Genomic DNA, 21,160 nt, shown 5'->3' with positions numbered 1-21,160 from the left:
ATTTCCTTCTTCAGCTGAAAGCTCTGCATTTTCTTGCAAACATTGCAGGGCGCTTTCTCAGAATGTATTTCCTTGTTGTTTTGTTCATTAAATTTTCTCATCTCATTATAGTACTCTCCCCTCAAGAAATCAATCTTTTTTTGTGTGATCTTAATAAATTATTGATGCTCCCGAATGGAGGATCAGGCTTTGTAGCAAATAGGTTAATACAATTCTGTGGGGGAAAATCTAATCTCCACAGGAAGAGGTTTAATAACGAGCTGAATGATGGAAATGTGGAAATCGAAACACAAACAGATCAGCCATGATCTTAGTGAATGGCGGGACAGTCTTGTGAGAACGAATGGCCTTCTTCTGCCCTTATTTCCTCTGTCCGTGTGTCCGTCGTCTGATTCCAAATTTCCTCTCAACAGGACTGCTGAAACTCACCAATCCTCACGGTTCACTCGGAGCACCGGAATCAAACTAAATCATGGAAAAATTAAAATCTGACTGGGATTGCCAGTTCTGTCAGGCTGTATGGTTGCTTTTCGAGTTCTGCAGAGATATTTTCTCTGCAATGAGTTCTCTGGAGGTAAACACTGCTTCGGCTTTCACTCATGATCGCCACCTTCATTGCAAAGAATTACCTTTAAAAAAAAAATGCGGGGTTCGAACCCGGGACTTCTCGCATTTTAACACTACACCCAAAGCGAGAACCATACCCCTCGACCAACGAGCCACCCGCGACTAGCCCGCCTCTGAAACAACTTTTCAAAGTATCCCAAAGTTAGGCAACTTTTTTGACAACGCGTCAGAGATTTATTGAACAAGGTTCCATTTCACTGTCTGTTTTGATGAAGTCATGATGTGGAGATGTCGGCGTTGGATTGGGGTAAACACAGTAAGAAGTCTCACAACACCAGGTTAAAGTCCAACCAGTTTATTTGCTAGTAAACGAACAAGCTTTGAGGGTTTGCCCGTTCGTCGGATGATGAAGAGGCAAATCCCGAAAGCATGTGAGTTTACTATCAAATAAATTGATTGTACTCTTACCTGGTGTTGTGAGGCTTCTTACTCAGTCAAAGAAGACAGAGGATCACAATGGAAGGATGTGTTTCTGAATAGAGGGCTGTGGCAAGTGATGTTCCTCAGGGATCAGTGCTGGGAACTTTGCTGTTTGTAATATATAAATTATTTGGAGGAAAATGTAACTGATTTGATTAGTAAGTTTGCAGATAACACAAACGCTGGTGGATTTGTGGGTAGTGATGAGGGCCATCAGAGGATACAGCAGAATACGGATCAGTTGGAGACTCGGGCAGAGAGATGGCCGATGGAATTTAATCCGGAGAAATGTGGGTTAATTCATTTTGGAAGGTCTAATGCAGACAGGAAATATACAGTAAATGACAGAACCCATAAGAGTATTGATAGCCAAAGGGATCTGAGTGGATAGGTACACACAGGTCACTGAAATTGGCAATGCAGGTTGAGAAGGTAGTCAAGAAGGCATACGGCAATCTTGCCTTCATCGGCAGGGGCATTGAGTTTAAAAATTGGCAAGTCATGTTACAACTTTATGGAACCTTAGTTAGGCCGCACTTAGAATATAGTGTTCAATTCTGGTCGCCACACTACCAGAAGGGTGTGGAGGTTTTGGAGCTGGCACAGAAAAGATTTACCAGGATGTTGCCTGGTGGGAAGGCATTAGCTATGAGGAGAGGCTGGAGAAACTTGGTTTGTTCTCACTGGAACGACGGAGGTCGAAGGGCGACTTGCTAGAAGTCCACAAGATTACGAGGGGCATGGACAGAATAGAGAGGCAGAAGCTTTTTCATCCCCCTGGGTGAAAGGGTCAGTTTCTAGCAGGTAAATGTTTAAGGTGTGAGGGACAAGGCTTAAAGGAGATGTATGAGACAGGGAGTGGTGGGTGCCTGGAACTCTTTGCCGCGGATGTAGTGGAAGTGGATACGGTAGTGACCTCTTAGTGGCACCTTGACAAATACATGAATAAGATATAAATCGAGGGATATGGTTCCCGGAAGGGTAGGGGAGGTTTAGATAAGTCGGGTAGCATGATCGATGCAGGCTTGGAGGGCCGAAGGGCCTGTTTCTGTGCTGTAATTTTCTTTGTTCTTTGTTCACCCAAAGAAAATCCACGCAAACACGGGGAAACATGGAGACTCCACAAGACAGTGACCCAAACCGGGAATCAAACCCGGGTCCCTGGTGCCGTGAGGCAGCAGCATCTTCCTATCCACCCTGTCCATTTCTTATACACCTCAATCAGGTCTCCTCTCAGCCTTCACTGCTCTAAATAAAATAATCTGATCCAATCCAATCTCTCTTCATAGCTCAAATTCTCCATCCCAGTCTACGATCTGGTCCCTGTTAAATGGACACTGCACCCTCTCCAGTGCAATCATCTCCTTACTGTAGTGATTTGACGGGAACTGCACACTGTCCTCCAGCGGCGGCCTCACTAAAATTTTGTCCAGCTCGAACTGAACCTTCCTGCTCTTACAATCATGCATTAATATTCCATTCCTCACTCTGCATGAATCTTCAGAACTCACAGCCTCAAAGGGATTTCCAATATTGAAACACATTGGGGGTTTCCTTTGTATTTTCAGGGATCTGGGAATCAGTGGATCATCCAAAAATAGAACTGAAAAATATGAAATCACAGCATTTATTGACATTGTGCTAATATCAGGGTAATATACGACGTGTTGACTACGTGGCATCGCCAGATCAAAGGTGAGCCAAAATGCTGACGAATTGAACGAACGTTGACCTCAGGTCACGAAAAGTGTCGGTACAAATGTAAAGATTTGCATTTTTGAAAGTTTCATTTCTTGACTGTCTTTTTCATAAGAACATAAGAACATAAGAACATAAGAAATAGGAGCAGGAGTAGGCCATCTAGCCCTTCGAGCCTGCCCCGCCATTCAATAAGATCATGGCTGATCTGTCGCGGCTCAGTTCCACTTTCCCGCCCTCTCCCCATAACCCTTAATCCCCTCTCTTATCAAGAACCCATCAACCCGCTTCTTAAAAATATTTAGCGAGGCAGCCTCCACCACTTCAACGGGCAGAGAATTCCAGAGATTCACCACCCTTTGAGTGAAGAAGTTCCTCCTCAACTCCGTTCTAAACCGTCCCCGCTTTATCTTGAGGCTGTGCCCCCTAGTCCTACTGTCTTTTTTGAGCGGGAAGAGTCTCTCCACCTCTATCCTATCCATCCCATTCATCATTTTATACGTCTCAATGAGATCTCCCCTCATTCTTCTAAACTCTAACGAGTACAAGCCTAGTTTATTCAGCCTCTCCTCATAGCTCAACCCCCTCAACTCCGGTAGCAGCCGAGTAAACCTCCTCTGCACTCCCGCCAAGACCAAAATATCTTTGCGCAGGTGCGGCGCCCAAAACTGCACACAGTACTCCAGCTGCGGCCTCACCAATGCCCTATACAGCTGCAGCAAGACACCCCTACTTTTATATTCAATCCCCCTCGATATGAAGGCCAGCATCCCATTCGCCTTCCTGACCACCTGTTGCACCTGCAAGCTGGGTTTTTGCGACTCATGCACAAGGACCCCGAGGTCCCTCTGCGCCGTCGCCTGCTGCAGTTTTTCGCCCCGGAAGTAATAGTCCTTCCTACCATTATTTCGTTTCTGTTTTCAAAGTTGGAGACCAACACAAGTACAATTTGACATAATAAAATTGCAATGAACTCCCCGTCGGGGAATTGAACCCCGGTCTCCCGCGTGACAGGCGGGGATACTGACCACTATACTAACGAGGAGTTGACCAGGAAAGCGACCATACACATTGTACACTTGTCATTTACACTTCCGGAGCGACAACTCAGTTCTGATGAGATCAGTTCTTTTCCCCAATACGGAGAACCATTTCATGCAGCAAACAGCGGCTTTAACTAACTCATTAAGACTTTTGGATTAGCAGGAAAGAGAATGAGATGGATGCATGAAAAAAAACACAAATCAGGTGGAGACAGAAAGGAGCGTTTGCCGTTCATATCAAACCGCATGTTCTTTTTAATTTTGGAGGAAAGACGGGGTGTCGTGAAGTCTGAACTTGCTGGAGAATCTCAGCTGGTCTCTCTCCACAGATGATGTCAGACCTGCTGAGTTTTTCCAGCATTTTCATTTGTTGTTTCAGATTCCAGCATCGGCAGCATTTTGCTTTTATTTTGTCTTGAAATGCGGTTTTTTTCCCCCAAACCGCTGGAAGTTTCAAAGTGCTTTACAGCTGAGATGCTTTTCTTTAATTATATCGTCTTTTTATTGCCCGAGGTACAGGTGCAAATTGATCAAAACATAAAATATTTCAAAGTATACCATCGATCGTAGTTTGGGTATTTGTTATTTCGGGAACAATCAACTTTATCCAGATACAAAACCCAAAGATGGGTGAGTAATTGCTTTTGGAGCCTGACGTGATTTGAACACGCAACCTTCTAACCTGAAATCAGACGCGCTACCGTTGCGCCACAAGTTCAAAGCTCCCACTTTCCTTTTACTATGTTCGGTGAATTCAAAACTCAAGCAGGGAATTGTTTCCCTCATTACTTTGTCGGGACTTAAATCGGATTGAAGAGTAACAGCGAACCAAAATTAACGAGAAAGTCGAAACACAACATTATCCTATAGGAGAAATGTGTTCTTTGTTCAAGAGGTGATTCGAAAGCCTACCGTTGGGTAACGATGTGGCCGAGTGGTTAAGGCGGTGGGCTGTTATTCTGTTGTGCGTTGCAGGCGTGTGTTCGAATCCCATCCTTGGTGGTAACACGTCTCCTGTGCCTCTTTACTGAGGGCGAACTGATAATTTGTTGGTATTTTGAGATTCACGGAATCAAGGTGAAGTCTGGATACAGATTTCGACAGTTCTGAGTGAATATTCCAACACAAATCCCTATTCCTGATTCCAAATCCAATGAAAAACTGGACCTGGCAATCAATTTACATCAGGGCACTCACTTTGGGCTGGAGATTGGCACCACGACGACATGTGGTTTCCGAAGCCACCACTTCTGAAAGACCCACTTCATTTGAGGCCCGTTTGGTAGGTTTTGTCTTTCCGGAATCGGCAGGTCAGTCTTTAAAAATAGCAGCGGGTTAGCAGGATTGGCCATGCTAAATTGCCCCTTAGTGTGAGGGAAATTAGCGCGGGAAATATGTGAGGTTCCGGGGATGGGGCCTGGGTCGGATTTCTGTTAATACAGGCTCGATGGGCCGAATATCTTTCTTCTCCACTGTGGGGATTCTATGATTTTCGGGGCGGCAAATACACTTCTCTGAAAGTATTGATACGCCAGTTCCTTATCTAAGAAGCCGACTCCAATGCGTTCCTAACCACAATATTTGAATATCTCACCAGACAATGATGAGAAGTCCAACATGTCATTCTTCGTGCCGCTGCGGCAGCATTTATTCCCCATTTTTATATGGGAATTTCTGACGTGGTCGAACAGACAGTTCAAAAGTTGAGCCGTTGGACAGTGATTACATTTCAAAAATAGTTCATTGTCATGAAAATATTTTGGGACGTCCTGTGGTTGTGAAAAGAGCTCCAGAAATGTCAGTAGAACTCCGATAGGACACAGACAGTTTGGTCGAATGGGAGGACAGGTGGCACATGAAGAATGAAGTGATTCCTTTTGGTGGGAAGAACACAGAGAGGCAATATAAAATCCAGGGTATTATTACAAAACGGGGCACAGGAACCGCGGGAAATGGGTGGGCATTGGTATAAATCATTGAAGGAGACAGGACAGGTTGGAAGTGCCGTTAATAAAGTGTGCAGTATCCCTGGCTTTATAACCGAAAGCAAGGATCTGATACAAATTTACTGCAATGGAAATGCTGATGAGCTATGAGACAGCACTTTAGATATTCTCAGCCTTGCCCCTCGGCTGAGGTGTGGTAATCCTTAGACTAAATCATCACCAGTAAACCCTCCCTGATGAGATGGGGATCAGTGGATGGTCATTCGGGACGATGTTGACTTTACCTTTAAACCTGGGTCATATTCAGGCTGTGTTTTTCATTATTTGCTGCTGTGTGAGGATTGGGATCTTTCTGATTCCGTCTGTGGAACTGTGTGTGTACAAGCGATTTGTTCTGACAGTCAGCTCCCGGAACTGTAGATTAGCTTGGAATCAATTCTGTATTTGCAATCTCTGGGATTGTAAACGAGTTGATTGATCTCCTCATTTTGAATCTCCGATGGACTTTTCTCAGCGTCGCTGATTGGTCCATTGGACAGTGATTACATGTAAAAAATACTTCATTGTCATTAACATATTTTGGGACGTCCTGTGGCTTTGAAAGACCTACAGAAATTTCAGTAGAACTCCAATAGGACACAGACACTCTTTATTCATTCATAAGGCCTGGGTGTCACTGGCTGGGCAGCATTTATTGCCCAAAACTCGCAGCCCAAGGGCAGCTGAGAGTCAACTACCTTGCTGTGGATCTGGAGTCACATGTGGGCCAGACCGGGCAAGGACGGTAGGTTTTGTTCCCTAAAGGGCATTAGTTTACCATATAACTTTTTCCATTGTCCTAGTCGTCACTAGGACGCTTGCTGGTATTTGTAGTTTTTTTTTCTCTCGGGCCCCTAACCCTATAAATTAGTGTAGAGAGGATACCCGATCCTCTACACTGGTAGAGAATCCCACCCTCCCACCTCCTCTAACCTAATTATAAGTGTGGGGGAAGTTTTTTTTATTGTATTTTTTATTTTTCTGCTGGTAATTGTTTCAGGGATGGCAGTTCAGGCTGTGTGCTGCATCTCCTGTGGGATGTATGTGGTGAGGGAATCTAGTAGTGTTTCAGGTGATTTTACTTGTAAGAAGTGTGTTCGATTGCAGCTTCTGGAGGAGCGTGTAAAGGAGCTGGAGGTGGAGTTAGAGGAACTCCGCATAATTCGGGAGGCGGAGGAGGACGTTGATAGGAGTTATAAGGAGATTGTCACTCCTAGAAATCAGTCTTGGGTCACTGCCAGGAAGAGGGGAAAGAAGCAATCGGGGGGACAATCCCCTGGGGCTGTTCCCCTCCAAAATAGGTTTTCGGTCCTGGAGGCTACAGTTGAGGAGGAATCAACTGGGGATAGCCAAAGGGAGCAGGTCTCTGGGGGTGAGCCTATTGTGAAAGCTCAGGTGGTTAGGGGCTGTAAAAGATTGGGCCTCGTGATTGGGGACTCCACAGTTAAAGGGACAGATAAGAGAGTTGGAAGTAAAGGTAGGGACTTAGGGCTGGTGTGTTGCCTACCAGGGGCTGGGGTCCGGGATGTATCAGAAAGGATATTCAGGACTCTTAAGGGAGAGGGAGATCAACCCCAAGTTATAGTTCATGTGGGGACACATGACATAGGGAGGTTAAGGGAAGGGGATATTAAGCAGAGATTTATGGAGTTGGGGTGGAAACTGAAGGCCAAGTCAGAAAGAGTGGTTATCTCCGGACTCTTGCCTGTGCCACGGGATAGTTTAGAGAGGAATAGGGAGAGGGAAAGTTTGAACTCGTGGCTGAGGGGTTGGTGCAGGAGGGAGGGGTTCAGGTACTTAAGCAATTGGGGCTCATTCTGGGGAAGGTGGGACCTCTACATGAGGGATGGTCTGCACCTGAATCAGAGGGGGACCAATATCCTGGGGGGTAAATTTGCTAAGGCTATGCAGGGAGGTTTAAACTGATTCGGAGGGGGGGTGGGATCCTGAGTAGAGGGGTTGAAAGTGAGGGGGGCATAGATGGGGACTGCAATGCACAGCATCACAGGGGTGGGGTGGAGCAGGGTTTGAAATGTGTATACTTTAATGCGAGGAGTATTCGCAATAAAGTGGATGAACTTGCAGCGTGGATCAGTACCTGGGACTTCGATGTTGTGGCCATTTCAGAGACATGGATAGAGCAGGGGCAGGAATGGTTGCTGCAGGTCCCGGGGTTCAAATGTTTTAGTCGGAGTAGAGAAGGAGGTAGGAGGGGGGGAGGGGTAGCTTTATTGGTCAGGGATTGTATCACAGTGTCAGAGAGGAAGTTTGATGAGGACTTGCCTGTTGAGGTAGTATGGGCGGAGATTAGAAATAGGAGAGGAGAGGTCACTCTGTTGGGAGCCTTTTATAGACCTCCTAAAAGTTCTAGAGAGGTTGAGGAAAGGATTGCAGAGACGATCCTGGTTAGGAGTGAAAGTAATAGGATAATTGTTATGGGGGATTTTAACTTTACTAATATTGATTGGAATTGTTATAGCTCTAGCTCGTTAGAGGGGTCAGTTTTTGTACAAAGCGTGCAGGAAGGTTTTTTGACTCAGGATGTAGATAGGCCAACTAGAGGTGAGGCTATATTGGATTTGGTGCTGGGAAATGAGCCAGACCAGGTGCTAGACTTGGAAGTTGGTGTGCATTTTGGTGATAGTGACCACAATTCGGTTACGTTCACCTTAGTGATGGAAAGGGATAGGAATGAACCTCGGGCTAGTGGTTTTAGCTGGGGGAAGGGTAATTATGAGGCTATTAGGAGAGAATTAGGAAGCATAGGTTGGACTAGGAGATTACAGGGACTGGGAACGTCTGAAATGTGGAGTTTTTTCAAGGAGCAGCTACTGCGAGTCCGTGATAGCTATGTCCCTGTCAGGCAAGGAGGAATTGGTAGGGCTAAAGAACCGTGGTACACCAAAAAAGTTTTTTCGTTGGTTAAGAGGAAAAAGGAGGCTTATGTTCGGATGAGACGTGAGGGCTCGGGTAGTGCACTAGAAAACTTTAGATTGGCTAGGAGGGAGTTGAAGAGTGAGGTAAGAAGGGCTAAAAGAGGACATGAGAAGACTTTGGCTGATAGGGTTAAGGAGAATCCTAAGGCGTTCTATGGGTATGTTAAGAACAGAAGGTTGGTTAGGGCAAGATTAGGGCCAGTTATAGACAGCAGAGGGAAGTTATGTGTGGAACCGGAGGAGATTGGAGAGGCATTGAACCAATATTTCTCTTCGGTGTTCACGCAAGGGGACATGGATATAGCTGAGGAGGACACTGGATTGCAGGGGAGTAGAATTGACAGTGTTGCAGTTGATAAGGAGGATGTGCTAGATATTCTGGAGGGTCTGAAAATAGATAAGTCCCCTGGTCCGGATGGGATTTACCCCAGGATTCTCTGGGAGGCAAGAGAAGTGATTGCAGAGCCTCTGGCTCTGATCTTCAGGTCGTCGTTGGTCTCTGGTATAGTACCGGAAGATTGGAGGTTAGCGAATGTTGTCCCATTGTTTAAGAAGGGGAACAGAGACTTCCCCGGGAATTATAGACCGGTGAGTCTCACTTCTGTTGTGGGCAAGGTTTTAGAAAAAATTATTAGGGATAGGATTTATAGTTATTTGGAGAGTAAAGAATTGATTGGAGATAGTCAGCATGGTTTTGTGGCGGGTAGGTCGTGCCTTACTAACCTTATTGAGTTTTTTGAGAAAGTGACCAAAGAGGTGGATGGGGGTAAGGCAGTGGACGTGGTATATATGGATTTTAGTAAGGCGTTTGATAAGGTTCACCATGGTAGGCTTCTGCAGAAAATGCAGATGTATGGGATTGGGGGTGATCTAGGGAATTGGATCAGGAATTGGCTAGCGGATAGGAGACAGAGGGTGGTGGTTGATGGTAAATATTCATCATGGAGTTCGGTTTCGAGTGGTGTGCCTCAGGGATCTGTTTTGGGGCCACTGCTGTTTGTAATTTTTATTAATGATCTGGATGAGGGTATAGTTGGGTGGATTAGTAAGTTTGCTGATGACACCAAAGTCGGAGGTGTGGTAGATAGTGATGAAGGGTGTCATAGTTTGCAGGAAGACTTAGACAGGTTGCAGAGCTGGACCGAGAGGTGGCGGATGGAGTTTAATACGGAGAAGTGTGAGGTAATTCACTTTGGTAGGAATAACAGATGTGTCGAGTATAGGGCTAACGGGAGGACTTTGAATAGTGTGGATGAGCAGAGGGATCTAGGTGTATGTGTACATAGATCCCTGAAAGTTGGGAGTCAAGTAGATAAGGTTGTTAAGAAGGCATACGGTGTCTTGGCGTTTATTGGTAGGGGGATTGAATTTAGGAGTCGCAGCGTCATGTTGCAACTGTACACAACTCTGGTGCGGCCGCACTTGGAGTACTGTGTGCAGTTCTGGTCCCCACATTATAGGAAGGATAGAACATAGAACATAGAACACTACAGCACAAACAGGCCCTTCGGCCCACAAGTTGCGCCGACCACATCACCTACCAACCTACAGACCTATCTATAACCCTCAATCTCATTAAACCCCATATACTCATCCAGAAGTCTTTTAAAAGACCCCAGCGAGTTCGCCTCCACCACCACTGACGGCAGCCGATTCCATTCACTCACCACCCTCTGAGTGAAAAACTTACCCCTAACATCACTTCTGAACCTCCCTCCCCGCACCTTAAATCTGTGTCCTCTCGTAGCGACCATTTCAAACCGGGGAAATAGCCTCTGAGAGTCCACCCTATCTATCCCTCTCAACATTTTGTAAACTTCTATCAGGTCGCCTCTCAACCTTCGTTTCTCCAGGGAAAAGAGTCCCAGCTCCCTCAACCTAACTTCATAAGGCATGCCTCCCAGTCCAGGCAACATCCTTGTAAATCTCCTCTGCACCCTTTCAATAGCTTCTACATCTTTCCTATAGTGAGGCGACCAGAACTGCGCACAATACTCCAAATGAGGCCTGACAAGGGTCTTATAAAGTTCCAGCATTACCTCCCGACTCCTAAACTCAATCCCTCGATTAATGAAGGCCAGTACACCATACGCCTTCTTGACCACCTCCTCCACCTGCGAGGCCGATTTAAGAGTCCTGTGGACCCGGACCCCAAGATCCTTCTGCTCCTCAACACTACTCAGACTTCTGCCCTTAATAGTGTACTCGTTCATCCCGTTGGTTCTGCCAAAATGGACGACAACACATTTATCCGCGTTGAAGTCCATCTGCCACTTCTCCGCCCAGTCCTGCATCCTATCTATGTCCTGCTGCAACTTTTGCCATCCTTCCAGATCATCCACAACACCACCGACCTTCGTGTCATCAGCGAACTTACTTACCCATCCCTCCACTTCCTCATCCAGGTCATTTATGAAAATGACAAACAACAAGGGTCCCAGAACAGATCCTTGAGGCACTCCGCTGGTGACTGACCTCCATTCAGAAAAAGCCCCATCCACAACCACTCTCTGCCTTCTGCAGGCAAGCCAGTTCTGGATCCACAAGGCCAAAGGCCCTTGGATCCCATGCCCTCTCACCTTCTCAAGAAGTCTTGCATGGGGGACCTTATCAAACGCCTTGCTGAAGTCCATGTACACTACGTCCACGGCACTTCCTTCGTCAATGTGTTCAGTCACATTATCGAAGAACTCAACTAGGCTTGTAAGGCACGACCTGCCCTTGACAAATCCATGCTGACTATTCCTGATCATGTCAAACCTCTCCAAATGTTCGTAAATCTTGTCCCTCAGAAGCCTCTCCATCAGCTTACCAACCACTGAGGTCAGACTCACCGGTCGGTAATTTCCCGGGCTATCTCTGTTCCCTTTCTTAAAAATAGGAACTACATCCGCAATCCTCCAATCCTCTGGAACCTCTCCCGTCTCCATTGACGACGCAAAGATCATCGCCAGGGGTTCTGCAATCTCTTCCCTCGCCTCCCACAGTATCCTGGGGTACATCCCATCTGGTCCCGGCGACTTATCTACCTTGATAGAATTCAAAAGTTCCAACACATCCTCCTCCTTAATATTCACGTACTCAATCCTTTCCATCTGCTGCAAATCCATAACAAAATCTCCCAGATCGGCTTCCACCGTGAATACTGAGGCGAAGTACTCGTTAAGCACCTCCGCCATTTCTTCTGGTTCCACACAAACCTTTCCCCCCTCACCTTTTATCGGTCCTATCCCTTCTCTTCTCATCCTTTTACCTTTCACATATTTATAGAAGGCCTTGGGATTCTCCTTAATCTTACCCGCCAAGGTCTTCTCATGACCCCTTCTGGCTCTCCTAATTTCCCTTTTAAGTTCCCTCCTACAGTCCTTATACTCCTCAAGATCTTTAACATCTCCTAATTCCCTGAACCTCTTGTACACCTTCCTTTTCTTCCTGACTAGGTTCAACACATCCTTTGTGCACCACGGTTCCCTCGACCCACCAAAACCCCCTCGTCTCATCGGAACGTTGTCATTCAGAGCTCCAGACACACATTCCTTGAATATCTGCCACCTTCCTTCGGTACTTTTCCCTAAGAACGCCTCCTTCCAGTTTATTTGTCCAAGTAACTTCCTGACTTCTTCGTATCTCCCCTTACCCCAGACAAACACCTTCCTAGCCTGCCTGATCCTATCTCGTTCCAACGCAATTGTGAAGGAGATAGAATTATGGTCACCATATCCAAGATGCTCTCCTACCGAAAGATCCGTCACCTGCCCTGGTTCATTCGCCAGTACCAGGTCAAGTACAGCCTCTCCCCTCGTAGGCTTGTCCACATACTGCGTCAGGAAACCCTCCTGAACACACCTAACAAACTCCTCCCCATCTATACCCCTTACCCTAGGGATATTCCAGTCGATGTTTGGGAAATTGAAGTCTCCCATCACGACAACTCTGTTATTAAAACATCTCTCCAGAATCTGTTTCCCTATTTGCACTTCAACTTCCCTGTCACTATTGGGCGGCCTATAGATTACACCCAGCAAAGTTTTTGACCCTTTGCTGTTCCTAACTTCCACCCACAGAGATTCTGTAGACAATCCCTCCACGACATCCTCTTTCTCTGTAGCCATGACACTATCCCTGATCAACAGTGCCACGCCACCACCCCTTCTGCCACCCTCCCTGTCCTTCCTGAAGCACCTGAAGCCTGGCACCTGAAGTACCCAGTCCTGTCCCTGAGACATCCAAGTCTCCGTAATGGCCACCACATCACAATCCCAAACAGCTATCCACGCCCTAAGCTCATCTACCTTATTCACTATACTCCTTGCATTAAAATATATACACTTCAGCCCCTCAGTCTGGGCATTTCCCATCTCCACCACCTGTCTAACCTCCCTCGCATACTGCCTGCGGTCCTCCCCTACCTGGGAGCGAACCTCCTCCGTCCCAGTTTCCCCAACACAGTTCCCTCCCCCCATCCTTTCTAGTTTAAAGTCCCCCCGGTAGCCTTAGCCAGTCTTCCCGCCAAGATACTAGTCCCCCTGGTATTTAAGTGCCACCCGTCCCTACTATAGAGGTCCCACCTACCCCTAAAGAGGTCCCAGTGATCTAGGAACCGAAATCCCTGCCCTCTACACCAGTCCCTCAGCCACGCATTCACCCTCCACCTCATTTCATTTCTTCCCTCATTCTCCCTTGGCACAGGCAGCAATCCTGAGATTACTACCTTCGCTTTTCTCTTCCTCAGCTGCCTACCCAGTTCCCTATAGTCCTTTTTCACAAGTGCCTCCCTCTTCTTACCTACATCAGTAGTACCTATATGTACTACTACCTCCGGTTCCTCACCCTCCCCTTTCAGGATGTCTGGGACCCGCCCAGAGACATCCTGGATCCCAGCCCCAGGGAGACAAACCACCATCCGCGACTCCCTTCTACGTCCACAAAAACGCCTGTCTGCGCCCCTCACTGTGGAGTCCCCTATTAATACTACCTTTCTGCTTCCCTTTTTGATTTTTTGGCTCACTGGCTCAGCTCCAGAGAGCTGGCCATCGCTTCCTCCCTCAGATGAGCTGTCCCCCCCAGTAGTACTCAGGCCGGAGTACTTATTTTGAAGGGGGACATCCACCGGAGTGCTCCCCATCACCCGTGTTTTCCCCTTCCTAATGGTAACCCAAGTGCCCTCATCCCGTTGCCCTGGTGTGACTACCTGCTGGTAGCTCCTTTCTATAACGTCCTCACTCTCCCTAACTAGCCGAAGGTCCTCGAGCTGCATTTGCAGCTCCTTAACCTGGTTTCGTAGGGCCTGCAACTCCACACACCGAGCACAGGTGTGGATGTCTGGCAGGCCAGGAGCCTCCAAGACCTCCCACATGTTGCATTGGCAACAACATACAGGTCTCACACTCATATTTACCCCTTATAGCAACCCAAAGGAAAAAAGGAAAAAAAAACTTACAACTTACCTTATCTCTTTGGCCCTGTGAGCCAAAGCACTTACAGCACACACAAATACAAAAGCAGTCTTACCAGCTCTCAGACAGAGCCCCTCTCTCTCTCTCTCTCTCTTTTTTTTTAGGTTAGGGGAGGGGGGAGGGCTGGGATACTCTACCCGTGTAGAGTATCGGGAAACCCCTCCGGTCTAATTTATAGTCGGGTAAAAAAAAAACGCGACCCGAGTGCCCTCGCAATTACTTCCGGGGTCAAACCGGGGTCAAACTTAAAAAAAAACAATAAAAAAAAAACCCACTAAAAAATAAAGTTAGTTTCTAAAAGAAAAAGTCACTTTTACTCACCCACAGCTCTCCACTCTCAAATCGCAGCCTCTCTTCAATGCTCCCACGGAACAATGAGGCTGGACCCCCGAGGTGAGTAAACTTTTAAAGGTGAAAAAAAAACGCGACCCGAGTGCCCTCGCAATTACTTTGGAGAGGGTGCAGAGGAGGTTTACCAGGATGTTGCCTGGTATGGAGGGGAGGTCCTATGAGGAGAGGCTGAGGGATTTGGGGTTGTTTTCGCTGGAAAGAAGGCGGCTAAGAGGGGATCTTATTGAAACATATAAGATGATTAGAGGTTTAGATAGGGTGGATAGTAATAGCCTTTTTCCTCTGATGGAGAAATCTAGCACGAGGGGGCATGGCTTTAAATTAAGGGGTGGTAGTTATAGGACGGATGTCAGGGGTAGGTTCTTTACCCAGAGGGTGGTGAGGGATTGGAATGCCCTGCCTGCTGCAGTTGTAAATGCGCCTAGTTTGGGGGCATTTAAGAGATCCGTGGATAGGTTTATGGACGAGAAGGGATTGGTTTAGGTTAGTGGGTCATTGTTTTGTAACTGGTCGGCGCAACATCGTGGGCCGAAGGGCCTGTTCTGCGCTGTAATGTTCTATGTTCTATGTTCTATTGATGGTCAGTCATTTCATGGTCAGCATTCGATTCTTGCTCACAGATATTTTTTATTGAATTCAAATTTCACCAGCTGCAATGGCAGAACTCGAGCCCCAGAATATTAGCTGAGTTTCTGGATTAATATTCCAGCGATAATACCACAAAATCATCGCCTCCAAATTGCCCTCAAACCGATCGATTTGATAAGTCAACTCCAAGAGCAGTTCAGAGTGAACTGCATTGCCGCGTGTCGGGAGTCACATGTAAGCTAGACCAAGTAAGAATCCTTTCCCTATAGAACATTATCGAATCCATTTTATTTTAGAACAATCGATTCAAGCTCACTCATCCAGATTTTTTATTGATTTCGAATTTCACCATCTGCAGTGGCAGGGGATGTGTGTGTGTGTGTGTGTGTGTGTGTGTGTCTGTGTATGTGTGTGTGTGTGTGTGTGTGTGTGGGCGGGGGGGCGGAGGTGGGGGGGCGGTGTGCACGTGTGTGCGCGCACACGAGAGAGAGAGATTCACTCAATGTCAGTCTGTTTGTGCGTGTGGAAGGGAAAATTGCGCCCAAGGTTTGTGATCATCAATTCATTCTTCCATTGCAGCCAGACCTTCGTTGTGTTAAACATTGTTCTGCTTGGAGTAAAGTCCAGCGTTTGTTTCACCTTGATGGTTTACTGATGTTTATTGTTCAAAGATGAACATGTCTTTCCCCATCTCCGACTGCCCTTGAGAAAGTTGCGGTGAATCGTCCTTAGAATCTCTTCAATCCACGCGCTGTCTTGGGAAAATCAGCGTCTTCCAGATGTTTATTGCTAGCGGCAGTGAAGGAATGACTCTGCTTCTCTGCGTCCAGATGTGATGGGTCTTGGGAAAAATAAAACTCCCAAGAAGAACTGTTGTGTGCTATAAACTCCTGTTTGCAATGCTCTGTCGAAAGAGCATTTTTTATCATATTATAAAAATTTAATTCTTGCTAAAGGACGTTTACAATGATTGGAACGTTTTAATATTATTCAAAGCACTTTTTAAATGGTAACACAATTTCAAACTCCAATGGAATTCGCGGCACAAATTTGGCAGACCAGTGTTCTCTCAACGTGAACCATCGTTACATGATAGTAAATATCATGAACATTGCTGCATTCCACAAGAACAACATTGAAATTACCTTTAGTAGCAGCACTGAGCAGCACTCGACAAATAATAATTACAGTGACAACACCTCCAAAAAAGGGTGCAGAACTGATTTACCAGGATGCTGCCTGATTTGGAGGATATGAACTATTAAAAAAGCGAATAAACTTGGATTGCTTTCATTGGATGCATCAGACGACGAGGGGGGCCTTGTAGACATGTACAAGGTTGAAACAGGCTTGCATGAAGTGGATATAATGTGGAGATGCTGGCGTTGGACTGGGGTAAACACAGTAAGAAGTCTGACAACACCAGGGTTAAGTCCAACCGGTTTATTTGATAGTAAACTCACAAGCTTTCGAGGTTTACCTCTTTCAGGTTCACCCGACGAAGCGGTAATCTCGAAAGCTTGTGAGTTTACTGTCAAATAAATCGGTTTGACTTAAACCTGGTGTTGTCAGACTTCTTACTATGAAGTGAATACTCAGAGTCTATTTCCCAGGGTCAAAGAGTCAATACCTCGGGGCATAGGTTGAAAGTGAGACAGTTTAAAAGTGACGAAGGGCAGGATTGTCACACAGAGAGTGGTGAATGGCTGGAAAACATCGCCGGAGGGGGTTTTGGAAGCAGATTCGAAAACAACGTTGAAGAGGCATCTGGGTAGATACATGATTCGACAGGGAGTAGAGGGATATGGACCACGTAGAGGCAAGAAAGTATTAGATTAGAGAGGCATCTGTGTTGCTACAGGCTTGATGGGCCAAAGGGCCTATCCTTGTTGGATGTTATTTGTTCTTTTAGCATGTAAGAGACCAGGAATTCTATCACACATAGAACATCTCCAGTGCTCACCAGAAGGTATGTAATTTTCAAGGAATAAATCCGGAGTGTGACGAATGTGTTCTTTTTGTCTGGGCGGCACGGGTTCTTTCTCACAGCTCTCAGGACCATGAGTCACTGTCTATGTGGTGCGGCTGTATAGGGCACTGGTGAGGCCGCAGCTGGAGTACTGTGTGCAGTTTTGTTCGCCGCACTTGCGCAAGGATATTTTGGCCTTGGAGGGAGTGTAGAGGAGGTTCACCAGGCTGATACCGGAGATGAGGGGGTTGGACTATGAAGAGAGACTAAATAGACTGGGTCTGTACTCGTTGGAGTTTAGAAGGATGAGGGGGGATCTTATAGAGACGTATAAGATAATGAAGGGGATGGATAGGGTAGAGGTAGAGAGATTCTTCCCGCTCAGAAAGGATAGCAGGACTCGAGGGCACAGCCTCAAGATAAGCGGGGGGGGGGGGGGGGGGGTCAGTTTAGAACGAAGTTGAGGAGGAACTTCTTCACTCAAAGGGTGGTGAATCTCTGGAATTCTCTGCCCATTGAAGTGATGGAGGCTGCCTCGCTAAATATATTTAACTCACGGGTACATAGGTTTTTGACAGACAAGGGAATTAAGGGTTATGGGGAGAAAGCGGGAAAGTGGAACTGATCCACTTCAGATCAGCCATGATCTTATTGAATGGCGAGGCAGTCTCGAAGGGCTAGATGGCCCTACTCCTGCTCCTATTTCTTATGTTCTTATGTGGAGTTTGCACATTTTCCCCGTGTTTGCCGGAGTTTCCTCCAGAATATCTGGTTTATTCCCACAGCCCCAAAGTATGTAGTTTAGATGGGTGGAAATGCTAAATGTCCCCTTAGTGTCCAAAGGTGTGTCGGCTTGATGGAAAAAAAACATGTTAACTCGGCAGCGTCACGGAGATAAGGCACTGCAGGGTCTCACAAGGCGACACGTTATATGACATTTTCACCTCACAGTGCCAGGAATCTGGGTTTAGTACCTGCACTGTGTGACTGTCAGTGTGGAGTTCACACATGCTCCGTGCCTGTGTCGGGTCCCTCGGGGTACCCCCGTTTCCTCCTCAGTCAAAGTGCGTGCAAGTCGTGTGGATTGCCCTCGACGTTTGGTCGCTTTGTGTTCCAAGATGAGTAGGTTAGATGGCTTAGCTATCTTAAATGTGGGGGATTGAGGGAATCGGGTTGGCTAAACGGGCATGTGTACGGTGTTCTATCAGAGATGCAGTGCAGGCTCGATGGTTTGAAGGGTCTCCTTCGGCACCGTAGGGATTCTATTCATTCCTTAGTCAGCTCCTTCCAAACTCACGACGATTGGAAACATGAAGGACAGGACCAGAAAATACACTGTGTCACCAAGGTCTAACAGTTACACTCAGAGCCACTCCCCATCCTGACTTCGAATCATATGGCCATTCCTTCATTTTCAGTCAGTCAACATCCAGGAAGACCTCCCTCGCAGTGCTGGAGATGTACCTACACCACAGCACTGCAATGTTTAATTAGCTACCTCCCCAATACCCTTTCAGGAGAAACGTGAGATGGGCAATAATTGCTTCTTTGGTCGGCAAATCTCACATCACTTCAACAAATTTGAAAGATGTGTTTGTTGTGACCGTGTGACTCTTATACATTTTTCAAATACATGTAGGGTGTAAAAAAAACAGAAAATCGTGAAGGAACAGTGAAACACATGCGATATCTAGCTCAAACAAGGAATTCTCCCATTCCTCCCGCCACGTGAATTGCAGAGAGCGCGGTGGTGGGTGCGGGGGGTGGGGGTGGGGGTGGTGGGGCGAGGTGGTGGCGGACAACGAAAGGCCCATTAACCTGGGGCGGGTTTCCCCGCTTTTGAGGCGAACCTGGTGGGAAAATCTTTCCCCAGATTCTGAAACAGAAATAAAATCTTCCAAATAGAAATGCAAGACTTGCTATAGCAGTCACAAACATGACCCATTTGGAAGTGCTCGGAACAGCCTCACGTTCCCACACTGTGGTATCCTATGAGACGAGTTTTGCAGCATAGCTTGCACCAATCGATCATGTTCTGCGTGTGTGGGGGACACAGGAGGGATTCTGGTGTTCAGTCAACACCAGACTGACATTCTTTCCTCAGCTTGGCCAAGTTCTATTTCTAACACCGAACCTCAGGTACAGATTTGTTGTGCTGAAATATGCATGTCGCCCTATTTGTTGAGACATAACACTCTGAGATCCTGTTGTTCTTTTTTGTGGATATGTCAGTGTTCTTTCTCTGATATTCACAATATTTGATGAACACAAAGCAATGGAAACTGCAAGCGGCTTGAAAAGCAAAGGGAAATGCATGAACACAAACTGAATCGAGAGTTTTCTTTTTAGTTATTCATGAGTTGTGAGCGTTGCTGGCCAGAATTTATTAGAAGAAAGTTGAAAGAACAAAGGAAATTATGACACAGGAACAGGCTCTTTGCCCCCCGTCCCCCAAGCCTGCACTGACCATATGGCCCATCTGAACTAAAACCTCCTACTCTTCCGGGAACCATATCCGTCTATTCCCAATGTATTGATGTATTTTTCCAGGCACCCAATAAACGTCACTCTTGCATCCTCTTCTACTATCTCCCCCTGGCAGCGAATTCGAGGCACCCATCACTCTCTGTGAAAAAAACTTGCCTTGTAAATCTCTGTTAAACATTACTCGTATACCTTAAACCTATGCTCCTTGTAATTGGCTCCTCCACCCTGGGGAAAAAAGCTTCTGGCTATCCACTCTGACCATGCTACTCATAATCTTGTAGAAGTCTGTCAAATCACCCCTCATACTCCGTCGTTCCAGTGAGAATAGAGCAAGCTTCTGTTACCTCTCCTTATAGTTAATTGTCTCCATACCAGCCACCATCCTGATAAATCTTTTCTGTACCCTCTCCAAAGCCTCTTCATCCTACTGGTCGTGCGGTGAACAGAATTGAATACTATATTCAAAGTGCGGCCCAACCACGGTGCTATATGTTTGCAACTTCACTTGCCAATGTGTGAACTCAATGTCCCGACTGATAAAAGCAAATATTCCATTTCCCCTTTGACTGACTTCTCCACCTGCGATGCCATTTTCTGTGACGTGTTCCTGTACACACACATTCCTTTGTCCATCAATAATCTTAAGGGTTCGGCTATTTACAGCGCAATTTTCATTTGTATTAGACCTTCCAAAATGCAATACCTCACATTTGTCCATCTGCCAACTCTGCGCTCCAACCGATCTATGTCCTGCTCTACCCTCCAGCCGTCCTCATCATAATCCGCAATTCCACCAACTTTGTCCATCACCAGTTGCCCACTGTTCACTCGCTGAAAGTACTTGCTACCATCCAGCTCTCCCCCCAATCCCTGTAACCCCACAGATTTAGCATGGCCAATGTACCCAACCTGCACAACCTTGGACTGTGGGAGGGAACCGGAACATCGGGAGGAAAGCCAGGAAGACATGTTAAGAATGTGCAAACTCCAGGCAAACAGTAACCCAACGCAGAATCAAACCCGAGTTCCAGGTGTTATGAGTCAACGCTACAAATTTGTACAGCAGCTAGTTTAAGTGATATGGATAATCACTATTTTACATTGTATTATCTAGGAGCATTTGATTATATGTGTCATGACCATTCGAAATGATCAACAATATTGTATTTTAAAGTTACATGCAATGTGTTTATCCACTGTAGCCATTTGCAACGGTGTTCAGTATGAGCTTTTTCTAAGTGATATATATTGAGACTGCATTAACTGTTATCCATGCTTTTAGCTTCAATGGTTACATTGTGATGACTGAAAGAGTTATTTTGTGTGTCAATTTGAAGTGACATTCACGGTGACTTTGTTAACTGTCAGTGATAAAAGGAAACAAGTTGTGACAACAATAAGACATGTGTATCGTGACTATAACACATAGGGACACAAGATGGAGGTTATGTTTTAGCCCTCATGGAGGCAAAAATATGTCAGTTCAACTTTTGCTTCATCTTATATCCCAGTCAGGAACACAGCAGTGCTATATTGCCTCAATGACAAATCCCAGGAATAAAGAGAATGATTCCAAACAGCCTGAAACACCTCATCCTTG

The 21,160-nt window shown here is 46.3% G+C and overlaps 1 non-coding gene across 1 annotated transcript; it reads right to left on the bottom strand.

Annotated features, from left to right (window-relative positions):
* Window positions 1-3,718: 3,718 nt before the first annotated feature.
* trnad-guc (transfer RNA aspartic acid (anticodon GUC)) lies at window positions 3,719-3,790 on the bottom strand. Its single transcript has one exon. It is a non-coding gene; the product is annotated as a tRNA-Asp (tRNA).
* Between the last annotated feature and the right edge of the window lie 17,370 nt (window positions 3,791-21,160).

The sequence above is a fragment of the Carcharhinus amblyrhynchos genome, unplaced genomic scaffold (assembly GCF_965287045.1).
Source record: "Carcharhinus amblyrhynchos unplaced genomic scaffold, sCarAmb.v2.hapA scaffold_79, whole genome shotgun sequence".
Taxonomy (NCBI): Eukaryota; Metazoa; Chordata; class Chondrichthyes; order Carcharhiniformes; family Carcharhinidae; genus Carcharhinus; species Carcharhinus amblyrhynchos.
The sequence above is the reverse complement of the archived record's forward strand: the minus strand, read 5'-3'. Positions and strand labels throughout refer to the sequence as shown.